The sequence below is a fragment of the Rana temporaria genome, chromosome 3 (assembly GCF_905171775.1).
Source record: "Rana temporaria chromosome 3, aRanTem1.1, whole genome shotgun sequence".
Classification (NCBI taxonomy): Eukaryota; Metazoa; Chordata; class Amphibia; order Anura; family Ranidae; genus Rana; species Rana temporaria.
The window spans coordinates 451,579,825-451,595,742 of record NC_053491.1 but is presented as its reverse complement, the minus strand read 5'-3'; the positions used below and the strand labels follow the sequence as shown (position 1 = coordinate 451,595,742).

Sequence of the window (15,918 nt, the reverse complement as noted above, 5' to 3'; positions counted from 1 at the left end):
GCGGCAGCCTTCTAGTTTGTGCAGTTTTCTTCTCCTTGTGCTCTATGTAAGAGTCCAACAGTTTAGCCTGAGCACTGTGAACAGACTGGTCTCAATGTGTGCTGTGCGCTGTCAGTGTGCGTTGTGCTATGGTGTCAATGGCTGTGCAGTTGTGTGGACTTCCCCCGGCTGTGCTGCAGCTCCTCTCCTCTCTGCCAGCCTGAATAAAAGGGGGAAGTGGGGACATGCAAGCGTGGAGCCGCACACACAGGCTCCTGATGATGAGATGAATGGGAGAGAGAGAGAGGATGGATGGGAGTTGCAGAGGAGACAGCAAGAGAATGGGGAAGAGACCCAGTTCTAGTTAGGCATGTGCAAAAGGGAAAATTTCGTTTTGTTTCGTTTCGTTTTAATTCGTTATTTAATTAATTTCGTTAAGTTAGGTTCGTTACATGTGTTAAATTCGTTTTCGGAACTCGTTCGTTTTCGACCGAATTTCGAAAAATCCGGTCGAATTCGAAAATTCTCTCTTCGAATATAATTTCGAAATTCGATCGGAATTCGAAAAAAAAAAAAAAAAAAAAATTTTGAATTCCAAATCGAAAACCTGCGGACGAAATTCGATCATAATTCGAAAAAAAAAAAAAAAAAAAATTTTCGAATTCCAAATCGAAAACCCGCGGACGAAATTCGATCGAAATTCAAAAAAAAAAAAAAAATATTCGAATTCCGATCGAATTTCGGCCGTGGGTTTTCGATTCGGAATCGAAAACGTTAGTTCGGATTCGGTAAATTCATTAATATTGCAATTCGGGAATTCGTATGCATCCGAATGTCCGAATAATGAAAAATTTGTCCGAATTTCGATTCGGAACGAAACGAAATGCACATGCCTAGTTCTAGTGCCCTGTCCCTCTGGTCTGCCCCCAGTGCCCCGTCCCTCTGGTCTTCCCCCAGTGCCCTGTCCCTCTGGTCTGCCCCCAGTGCCCTGTCCCTCTGGTCTGCCCCCAGTGCCCTGTCCCATTTTGTTAAAGTTGTTGTTGGTAATATTTATTTTTTTAACTTGATTCTACATAAAACATTGTCATTCCATGAGATAATCTACGAGGGCGTGTTTACGGGTGCAATTAGGTGCAGGGCAGTGTATGAATTAGGTGGGGCAACTGGTGGCGAGTAACTCTTGAGGCCTGGCTAGTAGCTCAGGACTTGAAATTTTGAGCCCTGGTTAGGGTACAGGTGAGATGAGAGGAATTAATAGTATGAAAAGTATACATAGGGCTAGACATAGCCTCTAGTTATCCAACATATTTGTCCCAAAGACAATTCAGGAACATATATATGTGGGTATTGGTAATTGAATATGTTGCACAATACTAGAGAAACAAAGTTAATGCTGAGTCAAAAAAAACGACCAAATGTCAGTCATCAAGGGCCAAATCCTCAAAGGAGATACGCAGGCGGAACTGCTGTTCAGCCTGCGTATCCCTGTGCCTATCTTTGGATCTGATCCTCAAAAGGATTTTTCCTAAGATAGGCAGAAGATCTGACATCTGTAAGACACTTACACTGTCAGATCTTAAGATGCAGTACCGCATCCGCCGCTGGGGGCATTTCGAGTCGAAATGCCGCTTTGCGTATGCAAATGAGTACTTAGGCAGATCCACATAGCTTTTTAGCTTTGTGTTTTCTGCGTAAGTTACGTTTTGCATACGTAAAATTAGTTCTGCTTTTACAAAGTGTAAACTAGTAACACCTTGTAAAAACAGAACTTTTTTTCGATCGCCGCGATTTTTTTTAAATTTTGAATTTTTTTTCCCGGTGCGTAACTTTTTTTTTACCCGACGCAACTTTATTGTCCCGTCGCAATCCACAAAGCCCGACGTAACGTAATTTTTCGCGATGCACGTCGGGAAAATGACGTCACATGCATGCGCAGTACAGCCGGCGCGGGAGCGCGCCTCATTTAAATTGTAATTGCCCCCGGAGAGGAGGACCGCCTTGCGACGGAGAAACTTAAGTTACACGGCCTGAAATTTCTAGGTAAGTGCTTTGTGGATCGGGCACTTAGGTAGAAATTTTAAGGCCGTGTAACTTAACTCGGAAAAGTTAAGTTACGCTAGTTTTCTGAGGATTTGGCCCCAAGTTCTTTAGCTCCCAATCAAAATAACAAAATAGTATCAGGTCATGAAAGTTATATTTAATTAGATGGTCACCAACAGTAGTTTTGGACAGGGGAACATAATGAAATATAGATACAGTATCATCTCAGGGTTATTCAGATGCAATCACATAGAGGTGATTTTAATAAGATTTTATATAAAAAAGAAAAAATGTGGATATTTAACCTCAACAGTATGCAGCCGACAGGACTTAACCATAAATGTAACCTATCTGTATTTTTAGAATCGTAGTTAGAATGCCTGGCACCCTCGCATGTGTATAGTAATTAAGCCATCACCTCTATTCCACTGATGACTCCATTGTCCGTGATCGACTGAGATTGGAGCCATCAAATATATGGTCTCCTTTATAATTGCATCTGAATAACTCTGAGATGATATCTATGGGCCAGATTCAGGTACATCTGCGGCGGCGTAACGTATTACATTTACGTTAAACCGCCGCAAGTTTTCAGCACAAGTGCTTGATTCACAAAGCACTTGCCTGTAAACTTGTGGCGGCATAGCCTAAAGCCGTCCGGCGCAAGCCGGCCTAATTCAAATGGGGCGTGCATCATTTAAATTAGGCGCGTTCCCGCGCCGAACGTACTGCGCATGCTCCGTTTTGAAATTTCCCGCTGTGCTTTGCGCGAAATGACGTCGCACCGACGTAATTTTTTGAACGCCGACGTGCGTTACGTCCTTTCCTATTCACGGACGACTTACGCAAAAAAAAAAAAATTAAAATTCGACGCGGGAACGACGGCCATAGTTTAACATGGCTAGTCTAAATATAAGCCATTGAAATAGCAGTCACAACATTACGATGGGAAAAGCCGACTAGCGACGACGTAAGAGAATGCGACGACTGCGCGTACCTTCGTGGATCGCCATAAACCGCTAATTAGCATACCCGACGCGGAAAACGATGCAAACTCCACCCAGCGGGCGCCGAAGTATTGCATCCTAAGATCCAAAGGCGTACGAAGCCGTTCGCCTGTCGGATCTTAGCCAAATGCCGTTGTATCTTTGTTTGAGAATTCAAAATAAAGATACGACGCGGCAAATTTGAAAGTACACCGGCGTATCGGTAGATACGCCGGCGTACTCTCACTGTGAATCTGGCCCTTTATCTATATTTCATTATGTTCCCCTGTTCAAAACTACTGTTGGTGACCACCATCTACTTAAATATAACTTTCATGACCTGATACTATTTTGTTATTTTGACTTGATGACCGACATTTGGACGTTTTATTTAACTCAACATTAACTTTGTTTCTCTCATATTGTGCAAAATATTTAATTACCAATACCCACATATATAGGCTCATGAATTGTCTTTAGGACAAATATGTTGGATAACTAGAGGCTATGTCTAGCCCTATGTATACTTTTTGTACTATTAATTCCTCTCATCTCACCTGTACCCTAACCATTTATTTTTGTTCAATGTATTTAACTTCTATTCTCCCTATTTTGTTTTATCCAATAGTAGTCTTTTGACCGTTTGAGCCAGTGCTGTTTTCACAGCACCATGGATCGTTCCCTGGATACGTCTGTGTAAACCATCTAGAGTAAATTGGCATGATTGTCGGTGTGAATGATTCAATTAAGCCAATTCCAGGTGATGGAATGTGATCACCTGCTATGGAAGGTATATTTGAGCTGACATCTGAACAACACGCATGCTCGGATGAAGCTTGTTATCAAGCGAAACATGTAAGCAATTTGCCACTACACTTGCTGTAGTCTGAAAATGGGTGTTCCACCCACACGGCCCAGCACCCGACTTTTGCTAAATATGACCTTAAACCCCATCCTTGGGTAGTGCCCTATGGACACGGCACCTATGCCGCTCTATGGTTCTAATAGATCTGTCATCAGCTTACGTGGACTTCCTTCAAATCAGCTGTTTTGAACAGATCATGGCCAACGCATGCTGACATCTCCTGCTGGATCTGACTACACCTGTCCCGGGACTTGGAAGCACTTCCCCGTATGACGGAATTGCCACAGTGCTTGAGGATATAACAGTGAAGGGCTGATCGGCTTTTGAAAATGTCTGGTGGTGAGCTACAACCACTCAATCTGTCATAATTGCTGACATAGCGGGATATATGCACTGCTTGCCGGTTTTCTTCTACTGCCTGACCATTCTAGATTTGAGTTGGACCCCTACAGGATGTGATCATACTTAGCGTGCTTGAAATGGCCGTTTATGTATAAACTGCATCTCTATGCCCCTGCTTGTACAAGAGTAAGGATGAGCCGAACACCCCCCTGTTCAGTTCGCATCAGAACTTTCGAACACACCAAATGTTCGTGTGAACTTTAGAACCCCGTTAAAGTCTATGGGACTCGAACATATGAAATCTAAAGTGTTAATTTTAAAGGCTAATATGCAATTTATTGTCCTAAAAAGTGTTTGGGGACCTGGGTCCTGTCCCAGGAAACATGTATCAATCCAAAAAAAAGTTTTAAAAACTGCCGTTTTTTCAGGAGCAGTGAATTTAATAATGCTAAAAGTGAAACAATAAAAGTGTAATATTACTTTAAATTTCGTACCTAGGGGGGGTGTAAAGTCAGCATGTGAAAAAGCGCATGTTTCCCGTACATAGAACTGTCTCTGCACAAAGTGTCATTTCTGAAAGAAAAAAAGACATTTAAAACCGGCTTTGCGGCTCTAATGAATTGTCGGCTCTGGCAATTCAGAGATGATTCATTCATAAAAAAAAAAAAAAAAACGTGGGGTCCCCCCAAATTCCATTAACAGGCCCTTCAGGTCTGATATGGATATTAAGGGGAACCCCGCCGTCAATTTAAAAAAAAATGACATGGGGTTCCCCCCAAATATCCATACCAGACCCTTCAGGTCTGGTGTGGATTTTAAGGGGAACTCCACCCCAAATTAAAAAAAAAATGTTGTGGAGTTCCCCCAAAAATCCACATCAGACCCTTATCCGAGCACGTTAACCTGGCCGGCCGCAGAAAAGAGGGGGGGACAGAGTGCGCCCCCCCCTCCTGAACCGCACCAGGCCACATGCCCTCAACATGGGGAGGATGTCCCCATGTTGATGGGGACAAGGGCCTTATCCCCACAACCCTTGCCCGGTGGTTGTGTGGGTCTGCGGGCGGGGGGCTTATCAGAATCTGGAAGACCCCTTTAACAAAGGGGACCCCCAGATCCTGCCCCCCCCTATGTGAATTGGTAATGGGGTACACTGTACCTCTACCATTTCACGAAGGAAGTGTAAATAGTTAAAAAAAAAACACACATACACCGTAGAAAAAATTCCTTTATTAATAAAAAAAAAAAAAAATCCACTCTCAATGTGGCTCCCTGCTCCAACGTTGTCTTCTATCCAGCGACGGATGATCTCTCCAGCGACGGGTGATCAGCGGTCCGGTCCAGCGATGAGAAGATCCATCCGTCCAGGGCGCAGCAGGCGAGCTCCTTTCTACGCTGGACACACCCCAGCGGAATGACGCGCTGGAGCTTTGACATTTTCTTATATAGGGGAAGCGGCCACCCGTCACGTGACCCCGCCCCCTCTGACGCACCCTCGTACGTCACTGGGAAAGCCCAGTTCTATGTACAGGAAACATGCGCTTTTTCACATGCTGACTTTACACCACCCCCCCCCTAGGTACGAAATTTAAAGTAATATTACACTTTTATTGTTTCACTTTTAGCATTATTAAATTCACTGCTCCTGAAAAAATGGCCGTTTTTAAAACTTTTTTTGCATTGATACATGTTTCCTGGGACAGGACCCAGGTCCCCAAACACTTTTTAGGACAACAACTTGCATAATAGCCTTTAAAATTAACACTTTAGATTTCTCCTATAGACTTTAACAGTGTGTTTTCTGCGGCTTTTCGAATTTGCCGCGAACACCCCTAATTGTTCGTTGTTCGCCGAACAGGCGAACAGGCAATGTTCGAGTCGAACATGAGTTCGACTCGAACTCGAAGCTCATCCCTATACGAGAGAAGTACTCACAGTGACTGAGTGTGCAACTAACAACCCCCTATCATTTCTTAATCAACTGGCCAGCTTCATTTAGCTTCATTCACCTCCAGCATGAATAGGGACTTTACAGCTTTTATCGGCCATTAAATCTAGATCAATATTGGATGGACATGTCATCAGTATGGTTGTGGTGTGTATGACCGATCGGTTGGCCACCCATGTTCATAGTTTAGACTAGTTTATTTTAATATTGTGGTGGAGGAAGGTGTGGTGTGTTTTCTCATTAATGTTTTTGTACCAGTAATTTATTGCGGTTTATTTATTAAAGTCTACAACCCATAGCAGTTCCTTGTTGAAGAATTCTTTTTGGGAGGATTTTGTTTTTCAGGTCCTCCTCTTCCTCTTTTTTCATATGCTTGTTTAATTCAGAGGAACTATTAATGGAATTATCCTGATACAACAGAGAATTTCCATTATTTGCTGAGAACGTTTCACAGATAGGGGGATAACATGCACGGTTCCCGTGCATCCCTACATTGTAACAATTGCCGGCTCTCTACTGGCATGTGGAAGGCAATGTCCATGCCTCGCTGGACAGGGCAGACAGTGGTAAGGTGCATTATACCGCTGATTCATGGTACAGTAGTGTTGGAGGTTGTTCTGCCACCACGCCTCCAAAATGCTACTACTGGTGATTGTGACACACCTCTCTCCTCCACCCCCTCCTCTTCTTCTTCTTCCTCCATGGCCTTTTATCCTGTGCTGATTTGTCCTCGGAACCAGCGGTGCTCCGTAGGCGTTCAAGGGGCTACGCAGGTACGCAGGCAAAAAGATGCCATGTGGTGCTTGAGCTGGTGTGCTTGGGGGACAAATGCCACACTGGGGCAGAGGTTCTGTCAGCACTGCAGGGGCAAGACTCAGAGGTGGTTGACACCACGCCAGCTTAAGCCAGGAATGGTGGTTTACGACAATGGCACCAACCTCCTCTCCACCCTCCGACAGGGACAACTGATGCATGTGCCCTGTTCAGCTCACGTCCTTAACTTGGTTGTGCAGCGGTTCTTGGGCAGGTACCTGGGCTTACAGGATGTCCTGAAGCAGGCCAGAAAATTCTGTGTGCATTTCCGATGGTCATATAATGCCAGTGCTTGGCTGGCTGACCTCCAAAAGGAATACAACTTGCCCAAGAACCGCCTAATCTGCGACATGCCCTCCAGGTGGAACTCTACGTTGGCCATGTTGCAGTGGCTGCACATGCAGCAGAGGGCCATTAATTAGTATCTGCACACGCCAATGGGCCATGATCTAGGATGCATGCACTGTCCTGTCACCATTTGAGGAAGCCATGAGGATGGTGAACAGTGACAGTGCATGCATCAGTGACACTGTCCCTCTTATCCACCTGTTGGAGCACACAATGCGTGGAATAATGGACAGGGCACTTGAGGCAGAACAGATGGAAGAAGAGGAGGACTTCCTTACCTCTAAATGCACCCTTAATCCAGACAGTGTTCCTATTTGCCCGTCTATCACACAGGAAGAGGACGAGGAGGAGGATTGTGTCAGCATGGAGGTGGAGCCTAGCACTCAGCATCAGCAGCAGTCTTCAAGGGATCAATTACAGTCCCAAGAAACCCATGAACTTGTACGTGGCTGGGAAGAGGTGGCTGCGGATCATGTCGCACATAAAGTCCCAGAGGACTTTGGACTGAATGCCTCAGCAAACCTACGCTGCATGGCCTCCCTGATCCTGCAAAGCCTGCGGAAGGATCCTCGTATTCGTGCTATCAAGGAGAGGGATCATTACTGGCTAGCAACCCTCCTTGATCCACGTTACAAGGGTAAGGTTGTGGACCTTATCTTGCATGTGCAGAGGGAGCAGAGGATGAAACATCTTCGGAGGCTTTGCAGAAATGTCTGTGCAACGAGTTCCCAGAGACTGGTAGGTTACAAAATCCTGGTCCTGGACAACGTGTTGCTGAGGCTTTGGTCAGTCACAGAAGGAGCGGTGGAGAAGGTGGCCATCTGACCAATGCATTCAGACAATATTTTAGTCCGCAGCCCCAAGGTATGATCGGTTCCAGCAACTATCGCCAGCGTCTGTTTTACATGGTGCTGGAATACCTAAGGGCAAGATCAGACTTGGACACCTTTCCCACCGAAAATCCTCTGGGTTACTGGGTCTTGAGCAGAGGTGGGCAAACTACGGCCCGCGGGCCGTATACGGCCCGGCGGACCTTTTAATCCGGCCCCCGGGCGGATCGCTAGAAATCTGAATTTGAAGTCTGAATTTGCAGCCGAAAGAATTGCGGGTGTTAGCCGCACCTCTTTCCCGCCCCCCCGCTGGTGCAGCCGAAGAAACCCGTGGGTGTTAGCCGCACCTCCTTTCCCGCCCCCCGCTGATTCAGCCGAAGAAGCCATTGGAGCTGGCCACGCTTCCTTTCCCGCCCCCCGCTGACGGCATTCCCAGCCGCCCGTCACCATGTGGAGTGAGTGTCCCCGAATTCAAAAAAGTCCCCCAATTCCCGCCAAGTAATGACCCGGTCCCGACTCCTCACCTCACACTGTGCACACTGCACAGGCTGCTGTAGGAGACCCGAGACGGCCGAGGACTGCAGGCAGCAAAACACTGACAGGACAGAGATTTCATCATCATCATCATCAGGTACTTGCTTGTGGGGATGCTGGCAGCAATTGATGGCACACTGGCAACAATTGATGGCACACTGGTGGCACACTGACAGCAATTGATGGTACACTGGTGGCACACTGGCAGCAATTGATGGCACACTGGCACCAATTGATGGCACACTGGCAGCAATTGATGGCACACTGGTGGCACACTGGCAGCAATTGATGGCACACTGGCAGCAATTGATGGCACACTGGCAGCAATTGATGGCACACTGGTGGCACACTGGCAGCAATTGATGGCACACTGGCAGCAATTGATGGCACACTGGTGGCACACTGGCAGCAATTGATGGCACACTGGCAGCAATTGATGGCACACTGGTTGCACACTGGCAGCAATTGATGGCACACTGGCAGCAATTGATGGCACACTGGCAGCAATTGATGGCACACTGGCAGCAATTGATGGCACACTGGTGGCACACTGGCAGCAATTGATAGCACACTGGCAGCAATTGATGGCACACTGGCAGCAATTGATGGCACACTGGCAGCAATTGATGGCACACTGGCAGCAATTGATGGCACACTGGTGGCACACTGGCAGCAATTGATGGCACACTGGCAGCAATTGATGGCACAATGGCAGCAATTGATGGCACACTGGCAGCAATTGATGGCACACTGGTGGCACACTGGCAGCAATTGATGGCACACTGGCAGCAATTGATGGCACACTGGCAGCAATTGATGGCACACTGGTGGCACACTGACAGCAATTGATGGCACACTGGCAGCAATTGATGGCACACTGGCAGCAATTGATGGCACACTGGCAGCAATTGATGGCACACTGGTTTATGTATGTCTTAGTGATTAACATCACAACTTCATTGATTTGAAATTGATACCCTTATTTTTTGTATGATTTTTGCTTTTGCTCATCACTGCCACACACATGCAGCCATGCATTGCACGTGTGTGGCAGTAATGAGCAAAACTAAAAATCATACAAAAAAAAAGCTATCAATGAAGTTGTGATGTGAATCAATCACTAAGACAATAAGACATACATAAACCATAATTTATGACACGGCATACATTGTCGTTTGGCAGGACTTTATGGGGACAATGTCTGCAGTCTCTGATCCTCTCTAGTATCATGTCTGCAGTCTCTGATCCTCTCTGGTATCATGTCCGCAGTCTCTGATCCTCTCTGGAAATTTTCACTAATATGAGTCACAAATAGTGAAAAATGTTCATTGTTTTGGGAAATTTTGTTTAATAAATTAAAAATGTTTTCTTGTAAGGCAACCTCACTTTTTCATTGTTTAACTATAACAAGTACTCGTACCAGTTGTCCAACAATGATATTTACTGCTTTTTATAAAGAAATACAATTGATTTTATGCAGTATTGAGTTTAGCCTTTTGGCCCGGCCCTCCAAAATATTTTTAGTTTCTCATGTGGCCCCATCGAAAAAATAATTGCCCACCCCTGGTCTTGAGGATGGATCACTGGCCAGAGCTTGCACAGTATGCAATTGAGCTACTGGCTTGTCCTGCATCCAGCATTCTTTCGGAATGCACATTCAGTGCTGCTGGAGGCTTTGTAACTGATCACAGGGTGCGCCTGTCCACCGACTCAGTCGATCGACTGACCTTCATAAAAATAAATCAGTCTTGGATCACCACCAGCTACCAAGCACCTGATGCTGATGTAACCGAACAATTTTTTTTTAAATGTCAGATCCCTTCAAGACTGCCTATGCTGATGCTGAGTGACCATCCTGTTATGCTGAGTGACTATTCTCAAAAAAATGCATGGTGCTTTTGTTAGCATGCATTTTTTGTGATTTTTTTCTATTTACACGCACAGAGTATGTGCCTTGCTGCAGAACAGCATATTAATATGAAAATGAACTGCCTGCCACCCCTCAATAGCACCAAAGTGCATGGGCCTTTTTTAAAAAAAAAATTTAATGCCGCTGCATCAAAATGCATGGTGCTTTTGTTAGCATGCATTTTTATTTTTGTGATATTATTTTTATTTACACACGTTTTATTTTTATATATAAAGGGGTGGCACTGATGGACACTGAGGGGTATCTATTTTCCTAATTTTTTTTACTGCTCTTTTTTTTTTTTTTTTTACTGCCCTTTTTTTGCCTTTTTTTCTGCCCTTCCCTGGTGGTCCAGTGTGGGCTTCCCTGGTGGTCCAGTGTAAGCATCCGAAGGGGGGGCTGCGCTGATAAACAATCAGCGCAATCCCCCCTGTCAGGAGAGCCGCCGATCGGCTCTCCTCTACTCGCGTCTGTCAGACGCAAGTGAGGAAGAGCCATCAATGGCTCTTCCTGTTTACATCGTGATCAGCCGTGATTGGACACTCTGCTCTTTACCGAGATCGGAGATGCATGAAATCCTGCAGGACGTCAATAGACGTCCAGTCAGGATTTCACAACCACTTCCCAGACGTCAATTGTTTATTGACCGGGTGGGAAGTGGTTAAAGGGATTTAAATTTTTTTTTCACTTTAAGCATCATTAAAATCACTGCTCAAGAAAAAACAACCGTTTTTAAAACTTTTTTTTCCATTGATACATGTTCCCTGGGGCAAGACCCAGGTTCTCAAACCCGTTTTACGACAAAAACTTGCATATTAGCCTTTAAAATGAGCACTTTTGAATGCGAACGTTCGAGTCCCATAGACTTCAATGGGGTTCTAAAAGTTTGCGGGAACGTTCAGTCAGTTTGAAGGTTCTGGTGCGAACCGAACGGGGGGGGGGGGGTGTTCGGCTTATCCCTAACCACCACCAAAAGCCCAATTTTTCTACCACTGTTCAACAATGGCATGTAATTACAATTCTTAATATAATAGTTCACAGCAGGGCGTTCCAGCGCCCACCAAGACTAACTGTGAGGGCTTACAGTGTTGTGGCAACACCAACACCTAAGGCCCAAATTTCTACAGAGTAAATACGGCAGGCACCTACTTTTAAACATCCAACTTACAAATGACTCCTACTTGCAAAAGGAAGGAGACAACAGGAAGTGAGAGGAAATCTACCCCTAGGAAGGGAAATTCTCTTCTGTAAGAGGTGTCTCCTCTCCACTGATGCTTTATCACCAGTCCTTGTTTCACTAAAAAACCCAAATTTTCAAAAAAACATTTGTCATTGGGACAGAAAGTGAGGTGTAATCTTCTGAACATGTGCACAGACAGCAAAACAAATAAAAATAAAAACTAAAGCGCTAGCCAATAGTTAAAATAAATGAAAAATAAATAAATAAATAAACGTGCAATCAATCGAAACTGCTGCTCGAATCTAAATGTGCTAACAACAAAATCAAGTGGTATGAATAAATAAAGTGATGAGCGGACATTTTTAACTCTTTGGTCCAGTGAGCATTCCTGGCAGATGTGCATAAAGACTGCCCTATCGTCAGCTCAAGGACCTCACAGGTAGTTTAAAGGCAGCGCCCGAACAGGGACTTGAACCCTGGACCCTCAGATTAAAAGTCTGATGCTCTACCGACTGAGCTATCCGGGCTCTGAAAGCTCTACCTCCAGAGCAGTCCAAGCTGCTTGAATCTTGACATCTATGGTAGAAAAAGAGCATTCTTTTAATCTGAGGTTTCTGGCTTAGTTTTACCTATAGGTCAATGCTCTTTCACCGGAAACAAGGGCCTTGCAAAAAGACACCGCCCCAAAGGCTTCCTTAACCCTGGACCAAGACGCTTCCAGTATTCTTAATCAGTGACTGGGTTACAAATAAAGACAGTTCACCTTTAGCCTCATGATGCCAGGTCCAGCAGAGGAAACGCAGGCCAAAAAACAAGGTAGAATCCACTCTGGATTATAGGCAAGTGAAGAACGAGTGGCGAGTCCCAACCACAGATTGTTTACTGGAGCCCAGGTAAGCTGCCAAACAGTTGTTCTAGCAATCACCTTCAGCCATCTTTATTTCTGGCGCAGATTCCAAGAGCCTAGAGGGGGGAGTTGGCGTCCTAGGACATTTTTAACTCTTTGGTCCAGTGAGCATTCCTGGCAGATGTGCATAAAGACTGCCCTATCGTCAGCTCAAGGACCTCACAGGTAGTTTAAAGGCAGCGCCCGAACAGGGACTTGAACCCTGGACCCTCAGATTAAAAGTCTGATGCTCTACCGACTGAGCTATCCGGGCTCTGAAAGCTCTACCTCCAGAGCAGTCCAAGCTGCTTGAATCTTGACATCTATGGTGGAAAAAGAGCATTCTTTTAATCTGAGGTTTCTGGCTTAGTTTTACCTATAGGTCAATGCTCTTTCACCGGAAACAAGGGCCTTGCAAAAAGACACCGCCCCAAAGGCTTCCTTAACCCTGGACCAAGACGCTTCCAGTATTCTTAATCAGTGACTGGGTTACAAATAAAGACAGTTCACCTTTAGCCTCATGATGCCAGGTCCAGCAGAGGAAACGCAGGCCAAAAAACAAGGTAGAATCCACTCTGGCAAGTGAAGAACGAGTGGCGAGTCCCAACCACAGATTGTTTACTGGAGCCCAGGTAAGCTGCCAAACAGTTGTTCTAGCAATCACCTTCAGCCATCTTTATTTCTGGCGCAGATTCCAAGAGCCTAGAGGGGGGAGTTGGCGTCCTAGGACATTTTTAACTCTTTGGTCCAGTGAGCATTCCTGGCAGATGTGCATAAAGACTGCCCTATCGTCAGCTCAAGGACCTCACAGGTAGTTTAAAGGCAGCGCCCGAACAGGGACTTGAACCCTGGACCCTCAGATTAAAAGTCTGATGCTCTACCGACTGAGCTATCCGGGCTCTGAAAGCTCTACCTCCAGAGCAGTCCAAGCTGCTTGAATCTTGACATCTATGGTGGAAAAGTGCATTCTTTTAATCTGAGGTTTCTGGCTTAGTTTTACCTATAGGTCAATGCTCTTTCACCGGAAACAAGGGCCTTGCAAAAAGACACCGCCCCAAAGGCTTCCTTAACCCTGGACCAAGACGCTTCCAGTATTCTTAATCAGTAACTGGGTTACAAATAAAGACAGTTCACCTTTAGCCTCATGATGCCAGGTCCAGCAGAGGAAACGCAGGCCAAAAAACAATGTAGAATCCACTCTGGATTATAGGCAAGTGAAGAACGAGTGGCGAGTTCCAACCACAGATTGTTTACTTGAGCCCAGGTAAGCTGCCAAACAGTTGTTCTAGCAATCACCTTCAGCCATCTTTATTTCTGGCGCAGATTCCAAGAGCCTAGAGGGGGGAGTTGGCGTCCTAGGACATTTTTAACTCTTTGGTCCAGTGAGCATTCCTGGCAGATGTGCATAAAGACTGCCCTATCGTCAGCTCAAGGACCTCACAGGTAGTTTAAAGGCAGCACCCGAACAGGGACTTGAACCCTGGACCCTCAGATTAAAAGTCTGATGCTCTACCGACTGAGCTATCCGGGCTCTGAAAGCTCTACCTCCAGAGCAGTCCAAGCTGCTTGAATCTTGACATCTATGGTGGAAAAAGTGCATTCTTTTAATCTGAGGTTTCTGGCTTAGTTTTACCTATAGGTCAATGCTCTTTCACCGGAAACAAGGGCCTTGCAAAAAGACACCGCCCCAAAGGCTTCCTTAACCCTGGACCAAGACGCTTCCAGTATTCTTAATCAGTAACTGGGTTACAAATAAAGACAGTTCACCTTTAGCCTCATGATGCCAGGTCCAGCAGAGGAAACGCAGGCCAAAAAACAATGTAGAATCCACTCTGGATTATAGGCAAGTGAAGAACGAGTGGCGAGTTCCAACCACAGATTGTTTACTTGAGCCCAGGTAAGCTGCCAAACAGTTGTTCTAGCAATCACCTTCAGCCATCTTTATTTCTGGCGCAGATTCCAAGAGCCTAGAGGGGGGAGTTGGCGTCCTAGGACATTTTTAACTCTTTGGTCCAGTGAGCATTCCTGGCAGATGTGCATAAAGACTGCCCTATCGTCAGCTCAAGGACCTCACAGGTAGTTTAAAGGCAGCGCCCGAACAGGGACTTGAACCCTGGACCCTCAGATTAAAAGTCTGATGCTCTACCGACTGAGCTATCCGGGCTCTGAAAGCTCTACCTCCAGAGCAGTCCAAGCTGCTTGAATCTTGACATCTATGGTGGAAAAAGAGCATTCTTTTAATCTGAGGTTTCTGGCTTAGTTTTACCTATAGGTCAATGCTCTTTCACCGGAAACAAGGGCCTTGCAAAAAGACACCGCCCCAAAGGCTTCCTTAACCCTGGACCAAGACGCTTCCAGTATTCTTAATCAGTGACTGGGTTACAAATAAAGACAGTTCACCTTTAGCCTCATGATGCCAGGTCCAGCAGAGGAAACGCAGGCCAAAAAACAAGGTAGAATCCACTCTGGCAAGTGAAGAACGAGTGGCGAGTGCCAACCACAGATTGTTTACTGGAGCCCAAACAGTTGTTCTAGCAATCACCTTCAGCCATCTTTATTTCTGGCGCAGATTCCAAGAGCCGAGAGGGGGGAGTTGGCGTCCTAGGACATATTTAACTCTTTGGTCCAGTGAGCATTCCTGGCAGATGTGCATAAAGACTGCCCTATCGTCAGCTCAAGGACCTCACAGGTAGTTTAAAGGCAGCGCCCGAACAGGGACTTGAACCCTGGACCCTCAGATTAAAAGTCTGATGCTCTACCGACTGAGCTATCCGGGCTCTGAAAGCTCTACCTCCAGAGCAGTCCAAGCTGCTTGAATCTTGACATCTATGGTGGAAAAAGAGCATTCTTTTAATCTGAGGTTTCTGGCTTAGTTTTACCTATAGGTCAATGCTCTTTCACCGGAAACAAGGGCCTTGCAAAAAGACACCGCCCCAAAGGCTTCCTTAACCCTGGACCAAGACGCTTCCAGTATTCTTAATCAGTGACTGGGTTACAAATAAAGACAGTTCACCTTTAGCCTCATGATGCCAGGTCCAGCAGAGGAAACGCAGGCCAAAAAACAAGGTAGAATCCACTCTGGATTATAGGCAAGTGAAGAACGAGTGGCGAGTCCCAACCACAGATTGTTTACTTGAGCCCAGGTAAGCTGCCAAACAGTTGTTCTAGCAATCACCTTCAGCCATCTTTATTTCTGGCGCAGATTCCAAGAGCCTAGAGGGGGGAGTTGGCGTCCTAGGACATTTTTAACTCTTTGGTCCA

General features: G+C 45.8%; 6 non-coding genes across 6 annotated transcripts; all 6 read right to left on the bottom strand.

The window, feature by feature from the left end:
• Positions 1-12,225: 12,225 nt before the first annotated feature.
• TRNAK-UUU lies at positions 12,226-12,298 on the bottom strand. Its single transcript has one exon. It is a non-coding gene; the product is annotated as a tRNA-Lys (tRNA).
• Positions 12,299-12,858: 560 nt separating this feature from the next.
• Positions 12,859-12,931, bottom strand: TRNAK-UUU. Its single transcript has one exon. It is a non-coding gene; the product is annotated as a tRNA-Lys (tRNA).
• A 552-nt stretch (positions 12,932-13,483) lies between these two features.
• On the bottom strand, positions 13,484-13,556 carry TRNAK-UUU. Its single transcript has one exon. It is a non-coding gene; the product is annotated as a tRNA-Lys (tRNA).
• Positions 13,557-14,115: 559 nt separating this feature from the next.
• Positions 14,116-14,188, bottom strand: TRNAK-UUU. The gene has a single exon. It is a non-coding gene; the product is annotated as a tRNA-Lys (tRNA).
• Positions 14,189-14,748: 560 nt separating this feature from the next.
• TRNAK-UUU lies at positions 14,749-14,821 on the bottom strand. Its single transcript has one exon. It is a non-coding gene; the product is annotated as a tRNA-Lys (tRNA).
• A 540-nt stretch (positions 14,822-15,361) lies between these two features.
• On the bottom strand, positions 15,362-15,434 carry TRNAK-UUU. The gene has a single exon. It is a non-coding gene; the product is annotated as a tRNA-Lys (tRNA).
• Positions 15,435-15,918: the final 484 nt, after the last annotated feature.